This window comes from Pocillopora damicornis, chromosome 6 (genome assembly GCF_964200805.1).
Source record: "Pocillopora damicornis chromosome 6, jaPocDami1.2, whole genome shotgun sequence".
NCBI lineage: Eukaryota > Metazoa > Cnidaria > Anthozoa > Scleractinia > Pocilloporidae > Pocillopora > Pocillopora damicornis.
In genome coordinates, this window is record NC_142675.1 from 17,233,977 (window position 1) to 17,247,633 (window position 13,657).

Genomic DNA, 13,657 nt, shown 5'->3' on the forward strand with positions numbered 1-13,657 from the left:
TATCTGTAGAGAAAAGGGGACGTGCTCGTATGTCATGACACGGGGAGTGACATATCAACTGTGAGCATTTCACATGATCATTTTAGCCAGTAACTTGTTATAACCTTCTGACAATCAACAGAAGGAACTTAAAGCCACTACGTCCGAGAAAATAAGAGAAAAACCAACAAAAAAAACCTTCTTTGTGGCCAGCCAAAGTTATCATGTCACATGTAGCTGTAATGAGGAAGCCTAACCGTTTAACTCCCATGAATGACCAAGACAGAATTTCTCCCTACAATATCAATACAATATCAAGCAGACAAGTGATGAGAATAATAAAAAAATTTAACTGGGGGATTATTAGTTGATTCAATACCAAATTCTCCAAACTAACATCACAAGAACTATATAGCAGACAGTAGAATTGCTAATAAGGAGTTAAAGGTTTCAGGGACCAGTAATTATTTATCGCCTGGAGGAGGGGGTTGGAGGTTTTTTCGGGGGGGAGATGGGGAATACATGATTTTCAGGGGACACGGAGGAGGGATCAGTCGTTACTAGCAGAATATAAGAAGGAGACCATAAAAAATTGAGTTTCTCTTGTCACATTCACTTTCTTACTTCTCCCCTCTTTCCGTCCTTAGCAGCCTGGCCACGCAGGCTACGGTTTTCTGATAGCGTCAATTATTCATATCGCATTGGTAGTATGGAGAAAACTTTTTTTCAAGCTAAAATTGATTTGAACAAGCTCAGTAGTCAGTAGTACAGTTATAAAAAGGGAAGTTGCTGCTTTTCTTACTCTACCTTCGGCTTGTTTGTTACCCCCATTTAGACGAAATGATAGTCCACGAAAGCCTAACCCCTTCCCCCACACCGCCTTCTTTGTGGCCTGCCAAAGTCATCATGTCACATGTAGCTGTGCTGAGGAGGCCTAACCCTTTAACTCCCATGAATGACCAAGACAGAATTTCTCCCTACAATATCAATACATTATCAAGCAGAAAAGTAATGAGAATAATAAAAAAATATTAACTGGGGATAATTAGTTGATGCAATACCAAATTCTCCAAACTATTATCACAAGAACTATAAAGCAGACAGTGAAGAGAATTGCTGTTGAGAAGTTAAAGGTTTCAGAGACCAGTAATTATTTATCGCCTGGAGGAGGGGATTGGAGGTTTTTTCGGGAGGGAGATGGGGATCACATGATTTTCAGGGGACACGGAGGAGGGATCAGTCGTTACTAGCAGAGTATGAGAGTTTCTCCAGTCCCATTCACCTTCTTACCCCTCCCCTCTTTCCTTCCTTAGCAGCCTGGCCACGCAGGCTACGGTTTTCTGATAGCGTCAATTATTCATATCGCATTGGTAGCATGTAGAAAACTTGTTTTCAAGCTAAATGTTATTTGAACAAGCTTGGTAGTCAGTAGTACAGTTATGAAAAGGGAAGTTACTGCTTTGCTTACTCAACCTTCGGCTTGTTTGTTACCCCCCTTTAAACGAAATGATAATCCACGAGAGCCTAACCCCTTCCCCCACACCGCCTTCTCGTTTCGTTTTCCTCATGACACGCAGTGCTCTCACTTAACTGAATATCAAACTTTAAGCATTCAGACCAGAATCCAGGGCTCAGTTGTTTGAAGGCCGATTAGTGCTAACCCAAGGTTAAATCTTAATCAGGAGTTCTTTATTCCTTTGTTCAAATGCCTTTTCTGGGTCATTCTCTCTGTTCTTTTTAGGGTATCCAATAATCAAATTTTAGACAAAAAGAACTACATTACATTTTCTTTTAAAGCTTCCAGAACTGCAATCAGATTTCACACTAACCCTGGTTTATCTTGAACAACCCAGCTCAGGGCTCCAACTTTTTAGGCCACCTTGTTTGGAGGAGTCATGGACAAATGAGATTGAACAATGTAACTTTTAAGTTATCTAGTTTAATAAAGAGATTTAAGTTCCAGTCACGTTGAGGAACGGTCTGAATTATGTAGTTAAACTTTTAAAGTTGAATGTTAGTTTAACCCGGGGATTGGCGGGAACGGCAAACAGTAATAGTGAACTCATATTTTTCTCACTTTTTGTTTAACTCTTACAGAAAAATAGCAACAACAAAAAAAACTCTCGCTCACTGTAATCCACACATTCGTGCAAAAAGGTTAAGAAAAGACTGCAAAACCTACAACTGTTGCTATTTGCAATTTGACGAAAAAGTCACGATTTTAACTCATAATAGCTAACGAACATTCCTAGAACTGCGCTAATCACCGAAAGCAGATCCATTACATTACGAAGGCTTGAAATTGAACGTCACTAAGGCTCTTTTTTAAGCTTTTTAAAACTCTCCTGAACCCTTGGTTAAAATGAATTCTCGACGTAGAGGGCGTAAACATCGCAACAGACTCGTCCATCGTTGTCGCCTTCCGTCCAGTTCAAGTAATCTTCGCCGTACCACAAACGTAGATGTACACCCGCATGCACTGAGTGACTGCCAGAGATGAAAGACAAAATGATCTCCGGCGGGGGAAAACGAGTTGTATCCGGGAATCTCCGACTACTTCCCTCTTCCAAGAGTAAAGAACTGACTCGGTGGTAAAATGATGCTATTGGATGATGTTTTTATGACAACATTGACGTGGTTTATGACAGAAGGCTTGTTACCGCAGCCCCAAAAGGACCACAGAGGGGTTGGCGAATTTACGGCGCAGGTGACGTAGCCATGCAGATAAACCATTTTTACAGCTGCCAGTTTTCCACCATATGGAGCACGGAACTTGCCAAACTTGTTATTCTTTGCGCCAAAGCAGACTGGTGAGGTGTTCATCTTTTGCCAGTGAGCTGAGAGAAATTCGTTGAATAACATTATTAGCACTATTAGTACTGTGTACTCAAATTTAATCGTGCTTGTGCGTACTCTCTTACTTGTTGAAGATTGTGTCATATCTCATTATAATCTTCCTTTGCGCTGGTTACAATAGTAAAACTCTAATCTTAATCAAGAATGCCTCTCAATGTAATTGAAGAAGAGGTTGACAAAGTAAATAAACGCTCTGATACAGGTTCAAGCGCAGATAATTTACGTCCACAGTATTCACTTCGCCTTCAAAGGTCAATTGTCGAATTTAATCAACCTTCGTTATTCTCTCCATGAAAACCCTATCCTATTCCCTCTAAAAATTGAGCAATTGTGATTTGCCAAATCCCTTTTTTTCCATCTTTTAAGTCCTCCTCCAAATGTCCAACCAGTTACACTTTGGGTCGGTAAGGGATGGTCGGCACGTGAACCTACCGTCCCACTTCATAGCTCATTCCGGATTCGGTAGACTAAGTGGCTTAAATAGTATTACCCGCAATTTATCATAATCTACATAAGTGCCACCCTCCCCCCTGTGGCTTTTCACCTAACCCGCATTTAAGTAGGTCCTAGTGATAATCTCTCTTATCTGTTTATATTCCTGGATCAAGTTGATCAAAGGGTGGATAACGCTATCCAACAGATACTTCGTTATCAAGAGGATAGCAAAACGTATGGCGCAATCCAGCAGGTAGTGATTTATCTCGTGGATAGTGTTATCCACCTTTCGAATAAACCAGGGCCTGGTTGGACAGAGGCACCATGAGAATAGAAGCCCTGTTAAACATAAAAAAAGAAAGAAAAGCAATTGGCAACACGATAACAGCGACTGAGGGTTCAAAGCAGGAACTTTCGCTCGGAGTCGAGAGCGCTGACCACCGCGTCTATTGCGAGCCTAAATTACCCTTCACTTCATCTCCAACCATTAAACAAATAACAAAGGTGTGAATGAACTCAAAGAATATCAATACCTTCATCACCCCCTCCTTGGGTTAAATCAGAGAGGTTGATGACGAGAACAGTCAAGACCACCCATGCTGAATAGAGCTTCATTTTCGCAAAAATCTGAAATGAGGTTATGTAGGAAACAAGAATTACTAATTGTAAACAGACCCTCGTCTATAATGTTTCCGACTATCATGTATCTCCCTGGAATACTTAGCGCGTGTATGCTACATTTCCCTACACAAAACTTGGAATCAAATTTAAGGGATAGTGTGAAATTGACAACAGATCCTACCTCAAGCGTCATGCTCAGGTTAATTAAGGCCTGGGTCAAAAATGATTTTCGCCTCCAGTGCCCCCCTAGCAAAGTTCGCGGAATTCGCGTGGACTGCGCGAGTAACTATAGTTACTTGGAATCAAGATCGCGTAGTTCGTGAACGGCATCCGCCATTTTGAAGTGTCGGCTTTGTATTGGTTTTCCCATCTTCGCTGGTGAATCCGACAATTTAGAGGAAGACATCAAAAGAAGGTAATAACATTTTCTTTGCTATCTTCATTTCCTCAAAAATGGCTTGATATCGATATCTTAAAGCCAAAGAGAACCCTTTTGAACCTACGAAGACTTCTAAACACCGCTCTCAGCATGTTCATTGACTTCACTGCAAATACAATGCAACATGAATTTATAATATAGCGCTCATTTCTACAGTTCAATAACGTTTTACAATGTTTGTAACTTACGCATAGAAAAATGTACTATGTTTTGTAACAAATGCATAGAAAAAAGTTTCATTGTGGATATACCATTCAATTTTGAAATTAAATTTAGCTTGATAAATCCTCTATCATATCATGATATGTATACTTATGGTGTCTATCAAAATTCAGGCTTTTGAATGCTTTGGAACAATTTCTCCAAGAAGCAGAAGAATTTACTTACAAAAGTAATCCCCCAAAGCAGTTGTTAGGTAAGTTTATTTGCTTCTGAACACTCGCGTGTCAAAATGGCGGACACTAAGTTGAATACGTGACTGCGAGTTTTCAAAATTCCCACCTCTTAAACAGTTTTAATTTGTCTTTTTTCCAAATAAATGGGAACCCGTAGGATTACTTTCATTGACAGCGGTTGGAACCAGGTAAAGGCTAAGATGTTTTCGGGCGAAAACCATGATAGAGGAAGCAGCTTCGCAGAGACAAAACTTGATTTAATCTGCCTAGCACATCTCTCTTTTTTTTGGCAGCCATTCCAAGTGGGAAATCAATGAAAAACGTCTCAAATATTCATAGCGATATCTGCATTTTTATTTGCCTTGTGTTTAGTGGTGGGAATTTGCTCAAGAAAGCAACCGACGAATTTGGCGCCTAAATTAACTGTTTTTGGCTGTTGAGATTATCATATTACGCTGCCACAATTCAGTCCGAGAGAGATGGTAGTGATACACATTTCTGCAAAATATGAGAAAAATCCCTTGCAAAATAGCTAAGTTATTCTCAATTTTGTGAAAAATATGGGTTAAGGGCAAGGTGACCCAGGCCCGGCCTTAATTAACCTGAGTGAAGCACTGCGAGAGAGACGTCCACTATGATCACTGGTACTTCACTGTCTCTGACTGAGTGAGGATCCTGCACTTATATGACGATAAGATCACTAAAATATCTTTGGAAACGCAGGAATGTTGGTCCTTGTTGACTCAGGAGTCAGCTGTGATGGATATTTGTGTTAAGTCTTCAATGCACACGAGGTTAAATGAAAAGAAATGAGACCAGAACAATATTTAAGATTATATAACGAGCTTAACAATATGCATTTCATGATTGGTCGATACTTATCATCTATCAGTGTACTGACGTGCGGCTCACATCAGAAAAAGAATCTTTTTCTTTTTCCAAAACAGCGCATTTTATCAATATTCGCGAGATTTAACTGATTTAATTAGCTAGTGAGAGCTGTCGCTCTACTCGCCACTAATAAGACTTAAAGAAGGCAGCTTTTGGGAAACTTGCTGGGCTTAGTCACGTGTTATAAGCTGTGCTGGACGCCAAAATCGACTATTAAATAGGATGGAACTGTAATCAACGCGCTGAAAAATCACTATGAGAAACAAGAATGGGAAGCTCAGTGCTGAAATTGAAATTCAGAGACTAACGAGATGCTCGTTTCGGATGGTAAACTAAACTCACTGAATAAATTGAAAAAAAAACACAAAGCCGTTAATTTTGAATAAGAAAAGAATGGTAGCCTATTCCAGGCCTTCACTTAGTAATAGAAAGGAAATACGAAACGACGAGGTAGTAACGGCAGAGAACGGACGAAGGAGGCCTGGGTCGTATCGCGTTATACGACCTGATCTAAACCTGCCTGATTTTTTCGCTCTGCCGCTGATATTGCACCTGGAACTGCATGATTTCATATTTCTTGTTGCGTTTAATCGTCGTTTTTCACTGATCTTTCTCCCTCTTAATCTGAGGTTAAGCCGCAGGTTTGTTCAACGACGATAAAGTGACAGGCCACCGAGAATTTAAGATGAGTTCATGATCAACTGTTTCGCCGAGTTAAACATGGGCGCCCGTATGAATATTTAGCCCTAACCAGCAAAGTTCGTAAAGCCAGGGTTATTTGAATATACTCGAAGGCTCTTGGTATTTCTAATCGCGTTAGAAATCATTATCACATTGAGGCACTTTTTGTATTTCTGTTTTGAGCAAAGTAATTGTATTCAATTTCCGAAAACTTTCATCAATTTGCATTTCTCAAAGATTGCCGGCTTTGGCAGCTTTTTCCCCTTGAAAAGTTATTATTACCAGTTAAGGAATATCTCAGAGTAAGACAACTCCAGTTTCTTTAAACAAATGGTGATTTACAAGGAAAATACTTGTTGACAATCAATAATCAGCCAGAGGGGTGATAATGGAAGAAAGACTGTGAAGAACAACTGAATATGAAGGGTTGGTTACCTGTTTAAAGAAGGTCTCAGTGGGGTTAAATGTTAGCCGTAAAACGAAAAAAATTAGGCATTAGGCAAAAAAATTGACAAATTATAGATGTTTGTCGCAAAATAAGTTAGCCGGAATTTATTTTTTTTGGTGAAAACATAGCGGAAAGAAATAAACTGTCAGCCTTAAGATGGCTAAAACCGCCAGCCTTTAGTCCCTTTTTAAACACATACCATGGGATGAGGAAGTAGAACCAGAACTTAAAAAGTTCAAAGGCCTTCTCTGTGGTAAGGCCATCCCATTCCATTCGTGAGAGAGGGTCGAAGAGTCGGGTAAAAGAAGAAAAAAAAGAAAGAAAGAAAGAATAGACAAAAGAATAATAGAAGAAAAGAGGAGAGTTGACCGAGGAAGCCTGAGGTCAAGAGATTTCTGATTGTGCTTACCATATTTTCACGATTAACGCCGGGCCCCCAATGAACGCCGGCCTCGAAAAAACGCCGGGCCCAAACTTCTGATTTTTAAATAAACATCGGAGGCGTTTAACCAATAAAATACGGTTCCCTAGCTTTCAATTTGATAAAAGAGTTGGCAAAGTAGGTTTGAAAGATTCCATTCGAGATCAGTCTTAAGTCTTAGGCATGTTAAAAGTTACTCAAAATATAGTTGAATAATTGATAATTTTCTTCCTCTACCAGGTACCTTAAATAATGTTGAAGGCCTAAATGTAATAACTGTCCTAAATGTAATAAAGTCCTAAATGTAATAACATTTGGTCCTAAATGTAATAAAGTCCTAAATGTAATAACATTTAGTCCTAAATGTAATAACATTTAGTCCTAAATGTAATAACATTTAGTCCTAAATGTAATAAGCCTGTAATGCAATCGTTTAACTCCTTCAGTGCATTATTGTTATGGCGGACATCCACCTTGAGATGTTAAAGTGGCAGCTGTTGCACCAAAAAACCGCTGACCAGTATACATATCACACTACGGGCTCGCTGATATCAATGGGCGTCCTTTTACTTGCTGGACATAAGAAATATCAGCAGTCGAAGTATGGTCCTTTGAGCGGTTTGTTGATCGAGTTGGAAAAAATTATTTCCAGCCTAAAGTAGGCTTGTGCTTGGCTGGAAGCTCATTAGGATGGAATCGATTGGTACGTAATCATTAGGACTTTTTGGAAAAGAAATTTACTACAATTGATGATGAACTAGCATGTTATTGTTGATGTTATCGTTCGTGTTAAAGTCCTAAGTACTGATGCACCATTTTAGAGCAGTTTGAATGATTTCGCTGTCACATGTTAATCCAAAAGAAAAGTGTTATCATCAATAGTGTTACTGAAATTTTGCACATCTATGTTATTCAATGTCAATTGATTTTAATGAAGCATTTGAGTTCGTTTTTAAGAATGACTACCTTTATTTATTCAATTTTGAACCTGGGATATTGCATTTGTAGCCCTCTATGGCTTTACTCCACCTCAGTAATCAGTTCATGTACCATATGACTATAAATGGAAACTGTTGAGCTTTCCTTTTTCATTCATCTATTTATCTATTCATTTTCTCCCCTCACGGCAGGGAGAAGAGATGAAGTCAAAAAATGAAATGTAGACTTGAGATCAACTGTAAAATATATGTTTTCCCAATATTTCGGTTCGGGAACTGATGAACCTGTCATAAGGGGATAAAGGAAAAAAATGAATGGTTTATCAGACCATCAACTGACCATCATGCGTTGAATGTTGTAGCTCATTGCTCTTGCGTGGAAAAAAGGCAACATGTCGAGACCTGTGATCGTGAAATGGAATAATATATGATTGGTCAGTAGATATCTTGCTCTGTAAGTCACTTTATCATATAGCTAGCAGCGCGCGCGGGCAAGATGAAGTGAATCCTGTGTTCTGACTGGCTACCTGAGCGGGCATGATGGGCCTACCCTCACCCGCTTTGGATTCCCCGTATTGACCCCACGCAAGAAAACTTACAAAGTTCGTAACTTTTGGACAATGTCGGCATATACATAGAAATAAACCCAAGAGGGTCGTTTATTTTGTTGCAAACACAGTTGGCTTTCACTATCGGTTCTCGAAATAAACAAGCCATTCTTGATTCTTATCAAAGCGAGATCTTTTTCTATACAATGAATCCTTTAATGATTAAGCCAAGAGAATACAAACTCTCTTGACCAAGCTTGTTCGGTCAGACCCATACAAATCTGGTAAGGAAAGACAGTACAAAAAATGCACTTACGAGCCCGGAATTTGTCTAACGTATAGGTCAGTGGACTTCCTTTTCCTTGTAATTTGCTTCATGAAGTGTTAACTCCAGCACTGATCGCACAAGTATATCGTCAAAATCTGTTACACTTAATTAAGAGTCTGAGCCCATGATATAAAGAGAGCTATTGATCAGCGTTGTCATTGCTTTTGCGTCCGTCAATTTGATGCCAAAAGCACATCAGTATAAAGTTTTGTAGCCAATGCTTCTCAACCTACGTCTTTAGCAAATAAAAAGACCCTGATTAATATCAGCGAGCCCGCAATATGCCATGAATACAGGTCAGAGGATTCTTTGGTGCAATAGCTGTCACTTTAACATCTCAATGTTAGCACAGTTAAACGATTGCATTGGAGGCTTATTACATTTAGGACCTAACGTTATTACATTTAGGGCTTTATTACATTTAGGACCAAATGTTATTACATTTAGGACTTTATTACATTTAGGACAGTTATTACATTTAGGACTTCAACAAAATAATACGAACACTTTGCGGCTTTTCGAACGACGAGGCCATTAGTTGTCTGCAGATTGATTGGAGATTGTCAAGAAACGCAATTGTAAAAGTTCGGCAGGTGGAATTCAAATGGATTTTAGGGATCTGTGCTATTCATAGGCAGTCACAGTCGGTGTTAGATCCAAGTGTAACATTTTTTTGATTATTCGTTCTTGCCTAATTTGTTTTTCCTTTGCGTGCGCAAATTAGTTTATATTTCCTTTCGTTCATTTGTTTAGTCTTCTTTTTGGCGTTAATTTAGGTGTTTATCTCTTTCTGTTAGCTTTCGTGCCCTCGTTAGCGTTTCCGTGCTGTTTCATCTTCATTAGCGCCTTTCTATAGTTTTATTTTCCGCATTTTCTAGCGTATTTGAATATCGTAGTTTGTCAGTACAGTTTGTGAGTTCAGTTTGGTCCGCGCTTAGCGCAGTTCTGTTTAGTTTGTTTCTAGCCTCTTCGCGTTATTCGCAGTCCTCTTTACAGAAGTTTTCTCTGGCCAAAACAATGTAAGTGTATTTCACAGTCCTCGTTTTGCAGTTTTGCTATTTCTTTACTCTAATTTACCTTAGTCGCAACTTGTAACCTTTTTGCTTTTTTTTTTCGTTTTAGTTTCAACCCACACTCTTAGTATCAAGCACGTTCGGCTCCAATAAATCTTTTTCTTTTTTTTTTGGTGTGTGGTGTTATTATTCAAGGCCAGGAGTCTTGCAGGTTTATGGCAGTTTCAGTCGGGTTTATATATTCTTAATTGCTTGGAGTTCACGGCAAACTGAAGGAAAACACGACATTTGCAGGAACTTTAAACTTGGTCTTTTCCCATCCAGTACAACAGTGCTCTGCCTTTGTTGTTAGTATCAGTCGAGTTGTAACATAGACTGGCAAGATGAACAATACATCTGCAGTGGTATTTGTTGACCTGTTGTTAGGAAATGTGAGATTACCTATATTCACTTACCATGTCGGCTTCGAATTCCGGGTGTGGACCAGGTGGATTGGAACGGAGAAGACCAACAAACCTCTATATACTTTCCTCATGATCTTTGATACTTTTCTCTCCCAGGCCTCGCTTACTTCTGCCGCGTTCATATCCCGTGAGACATTTAACGTCATATATTGGCCAGTGAAGCATCGATCATTATCAAAACGACTACACGGAATTGCTATTTTTGCAGTGTGGATACTCGCTCTTCTTATCTCTGCCACCTGGACTGCATCAAATCTCCTTCTCTCCCACTCCATGTTCATTTGGGGACCATATAATTTGCTACCCTCGTTTATACGAGGACGACATTTATTTAAAATCCAATTTATTTCTTGTAAACAATAATATGGTAACTGACCATTTTCATTTTAAAAGACAGAAACATGTTTTAGTGCTTGTCTAGAAAGTCATTTGTTATATTGTCCTCAATTTCACAATGTGCATGTTAATGCTATCGCAATACACAAAGTGAGTAAAGATCTGAAGTCGGATATGGTTTCTCGACAGAACTGGTACATTGGAAAAAATTCGTGTCTGATTCACTCAAAATTTCCATCTGCGATGGAAGAAGTGATCGCTGTGCGCTTTTTGAGACCACTATTAGAATAATGAAAAGGTGGCCCAAACCCAGCTTGCCTCACGCTCCACCTTGTTGACCAGCCGCGGTCAATGGGTATCCCACACCAGCAGTAAGAAACAGGAAATGAAACAAAGACCGAAGACAAGTCTCAAGTTAGCATGTTGGAATATCTGCACAATGCAAGACTCCGACGAAGCTGACCGACCACAACGACGTTCAGCACTGGTGGCACAGAAACTAGCCCACAGCTGGGGAGTGCGCTTTGCAGAGCAAGGGTCACTCACGGAGCACGGAGCAGGATACACCTTATACTGACAGCAGGGACAAGCTCACCATCATGGGCGACTTGAACGCAAGAGTGGGACGAGACCACACTGTATGGCAAGGAGTTCTGAGACGCCATGGAGTCGGCAACTGCAACGCCAACGAGTGCATGCTGTTAGAACTGTGTGCAGAACTGGGACTGATAATCACCAACTCTCTGTTCCAGCAGATAGCCAAATTCAAGACGATCTGGCAACACCCACGCTCCTGAAACACTGGCACCTCTTGAACTACGTCTTCGTGCGCCAGAAGGACCTCTGTGACGTGCTACACACCAGAATCATGACCAGTGCTGACAGCAACGCAGACCACAGGCCTACAGTGAGGAAAAGAGGGCTACAGGTGCTTGAAACCAAAAGGCTGCTGGCGAGAAAAATTTAGTTCAAGGAAGAGCTCCAGAGCCCGGACAAGAAAAGGAGGTACTGCCAGTACGGGAAGCAGATCACGAGCACGTTGCTGAGAGAGGTTAAGGAAGAACTGAGCGAAGGCATCTACCATGGCAGGACTACGTCACAAACGACGAGGTTCTAGGAGGAACGCAAGTGTTGAAAGGAGTCAGCCAATCAAGCAACGTCCTGCAGCGATCAGATCTTCCCCTGCCCCACTTGCTCAAGAATAGAATTAGTCATCAGAGGGCATGCCGACCCCAGTTAGAACTTTCTTCCCACTGATCTTTGGACTACGAAGAATCTGCCATCATCATCATTCGAATAAACGCAGTATCATGCTGCGTTTATTAACATTTCTGCTCTAGAATGCGGCGTTTATTCGAGGGCGGCCCTAATTCGAATGCGGCGTTTAATCGAATAAATACGAAAATTAATATTGACTTAGATAGTAGTGTGAAAGTACTTTTTTAAACAATTGTTTAGTTGGTTTTTCACTAATAGGCTGAGTAATATCGCTCTAGACATATCTACCGATAATTGTTGTACAAACTTTTCCGAGATTCGATCAAGAAGAGGGAATTGACAGAAGGTTGTAGGATACACTTCGAGTGTCATAATCATGCAGCTCGGACACTGACGAGAGATTTAAGTCTGAATTTTTTTCACCATTGAAATAGTCATAAAGAAGTAAAGATGCTCGACCAAATGTGAGGAACTTTTCAGAAGTCTCAAGACTTCCTTTAGGTTACATAGTGACGAGTTAACGCTCAAAACGTCAGCTTTAGACACCCCACAATGGCCAATTTACATTATCAACTCTTCAACTCAAGAATGTAAAGCTGTTATTTGCTGCTCCCCGAGAAACTATTACGCTTTTCTCGTGCTCTCCAAACTTGCCTCGTGTATTCATAACTCGATATGGGCACGCTACGCACGAACCAATTCTTTATTTTACCCTCAGACACAGCACCCAGTTGTGAGAGAGACTCGCCTTATCCTCACTCAAGGCGCAACTTTTCGACGAAGTGGATTTGGAGTGTTTATCACTTCTTCCCCCTCCCTCCCCTCTCACACAACGATGAAATGGTCCAACCATGGCAACCATATGAAGTTATGATAACGGAGGGCTGAACTTAACAAAATTATCCTGCTGAAAAAAGACAAAAACAAAAACAGAAAAATTTTCAAAACTTCAAACCTTATCCCTAATATAGAGGACTAAGAAAGGTTAAACTAAACAATTCTATCAATATATAAACTGCCTCATAACTTAGATTTGGCTTGAAATCTTACATCAGATGATTGAAACCTTACTATTTTTTTTCTACGAATAGCATTGGAAGATCAGTTACTTTACAAAAGGAAATTTCGCTTGGATCTTCACCAGAATAGTCAGAGTGAGCTGAAGCCCTGAGACCTTTTGTAGCTTAAGAGACTCCGCTACGAATCAAACGCGCGTTAGGACCCTGGGTACTAAATCATGCGTGAATCACCCGTTTGAAGCCCCTGGGAGAGGAGAGAGAGGGAAGGAGGTTCTCCAGAATTAAGATAAAGGTAACACTCAAAAGATGTTTCAGTTTCGATAAAACACGCAGGGATTTGCTTTGATTTTTTGGCATTTAAGCCACCACTCCAGGAAATGTTTTAGCCTTTGAATTGAACATCCTGTTGTTACACCATCGCCTTCACCGTCATGAACGGATTATGGCGATAAATCCAAAGGCACTACCCTGGAACTGACTTACAGAGGGTCTATAGGAAAAGTTCAAAAGTTCCACTTTCACACCACAAAGTAAATGCCCGCAGATTTCCATTTCTCCTCCAAAACAGTCACTAGCTGACGGCACTCTTCACCATTAACCATATAAATATACAATGTGTATGCACTG

At 40.2% G+C, this 13,657-nt stretch overlaps 1 pseudogene across 1 annotated transcript; it reads right to left on the reverse strand.

Annotated features, from left to right (window-relative positions):
* Positions 1–1,990: 1,990 nt before the first annotated feature.
* LOC113680836 (uncharacterized) lies at positions 1,991–4,079 on the reverse strand (annotated as a pseudogene). The gene is made up of 2 exons (XR_016187603.1): positions 3,804–4,079; positions 1,991–2,816 (listed from the first exon to the last, which is right to left on the reverse strand). The product of XR_016187603.1 is annotated as an uncharacterized LOC113680836 (transcript).
* Positions 4,080–13,657: the final 9,578 nt, after the last annotated feature.